The sequence below is a fragment of the Cheilinus undulatus genome, linkage group 7 (genome assembly GCF_018320785.1).
Source record: "Cheilinus undulatus linkage group 7, ASM1832078v1, whole genome shotgun sequence".
NCBI classification, from domain to species: Eukaryota; Metazoa; Chordata; class Actinopteri; order Labriformes; family Labridae; genus Cheilinus; species Cheilinus undulatus.
Genome location: NC_054871.1, coordinates 1,295,991 through 1,303,871, shown reverse-complemented (window position 1 = coordinate 1,303,871; position 7,881 = coordinate 1,295,991).

Below are 7,881 nucleotides of genomic sequence, written 5' to 3'. Positions count from 1 at the left end.
AATTAAGATAAGGCTGATGCCATGCAAAAGGAAGAACATAAAGTATTTTTAGTACCTCTTTTCCAATACATTCCCTTCTTCAGAGACAAAAATCACCCTTGCTTTAAAATGCAAGATCAAGTGAATTTCACATTTAGTAGAGCTGTATTAATCAAAAATTCTGGAGTCAGTTAGATGAAACCCCTCAGATGAGTTTGTTCAAATGCAAAATGTGTGCTTTTGCAAAAACCAAAAATGGTTTGTAGTTTGTTTGCTGTACATTTTAGAGGATAGTTATAATGTAGTTTTTTGTTCGTCTCATCATGATACATACATGTACCAATTTTGGTGCATATAGGTCTTACCTAGGGGCCTATCTCACTTTTGGGGCCTCTGCAGGGCCCCTGTGCAACGGAATTGCAGGGTTCGACCAAAATAAGACATTTTTACTCAGGGGACAATTTTGGGTAAAGTTTGGTGAGTTTTGAGCATGTTATAGGCCCCAAATTAGCATTTCTTTGGATGGAATAATTACAGCTACAACTTCAATAGGGTCCTTGGGGACCCTAGGTCGGTACTTGGGCCCTAAATAAGATGTTTAATAAGCTCTAAAGGATGGCATCATCTTTAGAGGCATAGGATGGAATATTTTATGGGCTTTAAGAGATGAAATAATTATAATAGGCAAAGGACATGATGATGAAGCTGGGGATGTTGGGGGCTTTCCCGCTTCATTTTTGGGAGATAGTAGTTCATAGTTGGCAACTTTTCGGAAAAGTGTGGTTAAACCCTCGCTCCTCCCAGTTCCAGACACTTTTTCAAAAGTTGCCAACCAAGGACAGTCAACATAACAGAGATTATGGCATCACAGGTCACATTCAGTGACGTATAACACCTCCTTCATGTGAATTAATGGCCAAAACACACAGAAAAACCTTAATAATACCTGCCTTCATGAGGACTAAGTCTTAAAAAAGATGTTATGTAGTACATTTAAGTAGATGAAGACAAAAACATGTAAAAATAAACCATGCTCAGTCGTCAAATAAATCTGTGTGTCATCTGCAAAAAGTGTTTAAAACTGACGCTGTATCCTTTACAGACGAAGCCATGTGCCTCCAGTTTATGAAAAATGTGTCATACAGTGTAAAAACAGTGTAGCAAGTAAACTCACAGTTATTAAAACAGCTATGCAGGTATTTCAGTCATTTTTGACAGTATTTAATGTATATCATAGTACTGTTGTCGTTAAACCAGTGTGCTCACATATGATGACCAGACAGCCAGTGTTGAACTTCAGAATGGTTTAAATACATAAATAAAAGGACATTAATGCTACATCTATGCACATGAGGACCCAAAGCCTCAACATTTAGTCTGGTTTTAAGCAATAAAGCATATAGTAAAAGTAGAATTGCGTGTTACCAGCATGAAAGAAGCAGATAGAGACGACTAAAGTCAGCACAAATATGCAAAAATAAACCAGAGTGTCATCTGCGTAGAGAAGTGAAAACCGTTTCCCAATGACTCACATATAGCAGGTTTATTCATGCAAAGACAATCTGCAGGTCATTTACTAATGAAAACAAGGGATTTAAGTATGCAAACAATAGAATATAGTCTTTAAAATGAAAACATGTCATTTGACATTAAAATCTGCACTTGTGTGTAAAACATGTATAGGCTAATATCTCTTACTGTGGAAGTTTGAGATAACCAATATTTTAATATATTATATAAATGTATATCTATCTATCTATCTATCTATCTATCTATCCTAAATATATGTATATATTTTATAAGCAGGGGTGTAACGCCATTTGTATTCATCCGTAAGGGTCACAGTTTGATGCATGTTGTCAGATGATGAGTCTGTCTACCTCCGCATGGTATCTACCCTCCAGCTCAGGTGGCGGTAATGCTCCTGTTTGCTAACGACTTGTAAACAACAGATGAACAAGATGGCATGACAAAACACACGAAGAAGAACATTATGTGCCATAGAAACTAACAAGAACACACGGCAGAGCTACAAAACCCGCCGGCTTCTTGATGGTGTAGAAGAAGACGAAACCTGAAATCCATCTCCTTCTGCCAGTCTTTTCTTCCACATAATGAAAAGACACAGAATATACGCTGTCTTGGGGTTTCTGCTTTTGCATTGGGGCGTTATGAGCAGGCAGTGAGGTGGTGAGCTGTCCAGCATGTCGTTCTTTATATGATACGAATAAATCAGCACTGACTACATCGTGTTGCTATGGCTACACAGACGCCAAGCGAGGTACCGACATGTGTTTGCGTGTATTAAATCACATATAAATCCATATATCATTACGCTTTATGCCACTTCCGGCCTTTGGTTCACAAGTTGGTCCGCTTTGCTTTCACTCTTCAAACGAACCGCACCAGGGATCGTTTGGAAGTGGACCGAGACCCCCTGTTTTCAAGCAGACCAGAGTCCGGTTGTTTGGTCCGCACCAGAGTTCGCGTGAGCTTTCACACCAGTGTGGCGTGCACAGACTTTTTCAAGGGCAGGGGCGAAAAGAAAAAAAAAAGGGCACATACAGCACGTTCCCGCCACTGAAGAGGGCATTTTAGACGTGTTTATATGTTCTACAAATGGCTCATTATATAACCTTAAAACAGACTAAGTACACAGACTACTAAAGTTAGTTTGTAGTTAGGATCAGCATCCACAAGAACTGTGTAGATTCAACGTTGGACTGTGAAGAACATACAGAAATAAATCAATAAATCCCTAGGAGGTCTGGGGGTCTTCCCCCAGAACATTTTCAATGAAGTAGATGCCATTTCCTGTATTCTAGTGCATTTTAACACCATATTAGCACCAGATAATCCAAACTGGTTCTGTGAGATATAGTTCTGGCTCAGTATGGATCAAGAAAGGGCCCAACATAAAAGTCATTGCAACAGTAATGTTACATAGTATTTCTTAGTTCTAACAGTCTTCTGGAGTTTAGTGTGTTTTCTTCACCCAAGAGAGCAGTTTAGTGTGTTTTGCCAACCAGGAGGGCACTTTAGCAAATGTTTTGGCTCCAAATAGGGGAATTTAGCAAATGTTTTTGCTCCAAAGAGGGCACTTTAGCAAATGTTTTGGCTCCAAAGAGGGCACTTTAGCAAATGTTTTGGCTCCAAAGAGGGCACTTTAGCAAATGTTTTGGCCCTAAAGAGGGCACTTTAGCAACGTTTTGGCCCTAAAGAGGGCACTTTAGCAACGTTTTGGCCCTAAAGAGGGCACTTTAGCAAACGTTTTGGTCCTAAAGAGGGCACTTTAGCAAACGTTTTGGTCCTAAAGAGGGCACTTTAGCAAACGTTTTGGCTCCAAAGAGGGCACTTTAGCAAACGTTTTGGCCCTAAAGAGGGCACTTTAGCAAACGTTTTGGCTCCAAAGAGGGCACTTTAGCTAACGTTTTGGCCCTAAAGAGGGCACTTGAGCACGTTTTGGCTCCAAAGAGGGCACTTTAGCAAACGTTTTGGCTCCAAAGAGGGCACTTTAGCAAACGTTTTGGCCCTAAAGAGGGCACTTTAGCAAACGTTTTGGCCCTAAAGAGGGCACTTTAGCAAACGTTTTGGCCCTAAAGAGGGCACTTTAGCAAACGTTTTTCAACAACTGGGACACGAGGGGGGTCGGCCACCCCCCAGCCCCCCACCTGTGCACACCACTGTTTCACACCACTCCAAAAAGAGTAATAGTAATGTGAAATTAATATTTACCAACCTTTTTTACACATCATTTATCCGTCATACTGAGAGGAAATTGTTTCCTGATCTCTGGAATGTTTGCGCGTCATAAAAACTGCAATGCACTTCCATCAGCCCTCACAGACAGCAGACGAATCTTTCCTCTATTTACACATCGAGAACGTTTTTATGTTTCACCTGTTAAACTAAACCTGAGCCAAACTGTGACCAAAAAACATGAACAACCCAAACCGTTACACCCCTGCCTTCCACCTTATAGAGTTTCTATATTCCACTACTACCATACATTTTCATAATAATAGTAATAATAATGATAATAGTAATAATAATAATAATAATAATAATAATGATCTATTTTTCATACTCCTGTTAAATCCTCTGCAGTTCAAGTTTAAAACAAAGAAAGAAAACATGATAAAGTGAGTTGATCGTTGACTGATAGAGCTCTTGCATTGGCGCTATTCTTCTGTGTTAAACTGAACATTTCACACATGAATCATGCTTATCTTAGTCAGAATATTGCAGCACATAAGTGATGAAATGTTTGGTGAATAATGATGGCCACACTGAATACACAAATACACATTCACATCCCTAGTCAGGCCAGGATTGTTCACTATCAGTGGAGCCAGCTGGTAGATTTAACTCTTGTTGAAGTTGGTCAGGAAAAAACAAAAGCATTAACTGGTCGATCCTGTCCCTAATCAGATCAACAGTAGGTTCCGGAGGTTAAAGTCCTATTTATTTTCTCCATTTGATTGTTGGCCATTCTATCATAAATATCCAAGTTAGACCGATCATGAGCCACAATATCAACCTCATAAAGCAAAGAGCACAGTGATAATGACGCCCCATGGCTTTAAAGCAGAGGTAGCTGCATGAGTAGAGGATGTCTCCAAAGTCTAAAAACAGTGGCATGGTCACCTGGACGATCATGTGTCTGTTTCTCAGGTTAAACCAGAAAACCAGGTTACAGGCTCAGTTTCCTAACTAAATCTGAGATGTGAGACCTCAAAGACAGATCTGGATCCAGCCAGACACCCAAATACTTGAGACACATTCAGTTTTTACAGTTTTTAATGTACAGAAGGTGGCATCAACACAATTACTGCTCTGCCTTAGGAAAGGTCTTAATGGGGGTTAGCATTAGTTTAAGATCAATTAGAGCTTGTTTATATCCATTAAAATCAGACTGAGGGCGCAAAGGGCCTAGTGGTTAGGCCACACCCCCATATAAGCATTTGCCCTGTCAAAGTCCCGCCTTTAGATCTCTGCTCCCTGTTTCTGACTCTATCCACCGTCTTCTTCTCTAAATAAAAACAGAAAATCTGTCTTTAAAAAATCAGACTGTAGCTGAGATGAAGCTGGCCTGTGTGAGGGTGCTGAGAGATAGACCACTGTATCATCAGCATAAAGAGGAACTTTACAGTTCTTTAATTTTCCTGCAGTGTTATTGATAGAATATGTCAATAGAAGAGGACCCAATAGTGAACCCTGGGGGACTCCTTTGCTGATGAAGATAGACCTAACACTTATGTAAATTAAAGTGTGTAAAGGATCAGGCCTAATATTTATTTAAATTAAAGCATCTAATAGATCAGGCCTGATATTTATTTAAATTAAAGCATCTAATAGATCAGGCCTGATATTTATTTAAATTAAAGCATCTAATAGATCAGGCCTGATATTTATTTAAATTTAATGATGTAATAGATCAGGCCTAATATTTATTTAAATTTAATGATGTAATAGATCAGGCCTGATATTTATTTAAATTTAATGATGTAATAGATCAGGCCTAATATTTATTTAAATTTAATGATGTAATAGATCAGGCCTGATATTTATTTAAATTTAATGATGTAATAGATCAGGCCTAATATTTATTTAAATTTAATGATGTAATAGATCAGGCCTAATTTTTATTTAAATTTAGTGATGTAATAGATCAGGCCTGATATTTATTTAAATTTAGTGATGTAATAGATCAGGCCTGATATTTATTTAAATTAAAGTGTTAACTGAATCAGGTTGGCTTCCATGTTTGATCTCAGGGACTCGACCAGTGATCAGCCGTTCCATGTTCCTGCACTTTTTATTTTCTATTTTATTTTATTCATTTGGGCAACTTGAATCAGCATGTTTTGATTTTTTCTTGCCACTTGCAGGCAGAAAAACTTTCTGAAAATTTTGTTTTTTTTTCAAGTCTAAATTCATATTTCGAAATTTGAATTTTCAATTTATCAAAATGTGCGTATTTCGAAAACTATTAAAGTAAAGAAATAAGAAACCTGGTGTCTGATTCTTGGTGCCCAGATGATAAACCATGCTGTATTTGTATGACTGAAGCGTAATTTAGTGAACTATTGGGTAATAGGGAATTTTAACTGTGTGGTTTATTTTGAGTACAATATTTGTATATATTCTGATCAGGATTTAAAGACTTTACTTGTTGTCTCTGGTTGTTGGACCATTTCATTGCTCTGCTGTTTTTTCCTTCTAAATAAATGCTTGTAAATGGCTAACTCAGTGGGTTTAATGTTTTTATTTTAATATCACACTCTCTAGATTCTTTTACTGGCTTCACTGAGCTTCACCTGAGATGATGCTTCATATTTACCTGTTTCCTAACCTCCTGCATGCACATGTGAGGACATTTTGGAGAAATCATTTCTGCTATTAGAATTTTTGAGATGACTGTCCAGAATGTTCGCTGAAGTTCAAAACCCCTAAGAATTCTGGGTGAATGAGTCCAAAACTCCTACCAGGTATACAAAGGTTAGGTGGAGTGCTTCGGCTGAACCACCTGGAGCAGAAGCACAAACGCGGTGTTTTTAGAAAGGTAAAGGTCTGAAGTTTCCACATTTGTGTAGTAAAACAGGCATGGAGATGACTATACCTGGAGAGCTCACAGCATTAAGTCTCAGCTAGTTCAGGTTCAAAGATGAACAGAAAATGAGGATCTATCCACTGTTTTTAGGAGGAAAAGTCCAGGAGTTTATAAACCAGAGACTCTAAAACAGGGGTGTCAAACTCAGTCACAGCAGGAGCCAGATTCTGGATTCAGGTCTAACCTGAGGGCCTAACAGGGTCAACATTAAACCATAACTGTCAACCTCATTTTGACCAGTAATAGAATATGAAATAAACAGCACTGATGAAAAATCATTTGGAAATTCAAAAAAGTAAAAAATAAGTGTAAAAGCTCAAATCTGAGATAAAAATTACAACTTACTAGTTGAAAAGATCAGAACACGATATTAAAAATAGAAAAATTGTGTTTTTAAAGAGCAAATATATGAGGAGAAAGTTGAAATAAGTTTGAAAGGTCAAAATATGAGCTCAAATTTAAAATCATGAGTTTGAAAGTCAAAATATACTTAAAAATTTAAATTGTATGTCTGATAGGTCAATTTATGGGATTAAAAAGCCAAAGATTAGGAGTTGAAAATGTCAAAATACGAGCTAGAATTCAAAATGATGACTTAAAAAGTTAAAAATATGACTTCAATTTAAAATTGGGAATCTAAAAAGTAAAAATATGATATAAAAAGTACAAATTATTAATTTAAAATGTCAAATTATGAGGAAAAAAAGGAATCATGTTTTTAAATGTCAAAATATGGAATTAAAAAGCCAAAGTAAGGAGTTGAAAAGGTCAAAATATGACTCAAAATATAAAATTGTGAATCTAAAAGATAAAAATGTGACATAAAGTCCAAATTCTGATTTGAAAAGGTCAAAGTATGAAATGAAAAGTCAAAATCATAAGTTTGAGTTGTAATCTTGAGATGCAAAATTGAAAATATGAAATAAAACATATATTAATTTCTTTCCCCACATTTTGAGTTTTCATGAAATCTCTTTACTTTTTCAGATTTTTATGGTTTAACAAGAATATTTTAAATAATCATGTTGAAGTTTACATACACAAATCTGCAGACCTCATACTGGTGGGCTAGTGAGAATACAAATATGATTTTGTGGACTGGATATAACTGTTCCACGGGCCAGATTTGGCCCCCGTGCCTTGAGTTTGACACCCCTGCTCTAAAAGGACTGTGGTTGGCAGCCAAACCATTCCTAATAAGTGTGTGACGTTTACTTTGGACTGAACCCAGGAGTGACACACAGGAGAGTGTGATGGGTAGAACAGGGTTTGTTGGAAACACAAAAATA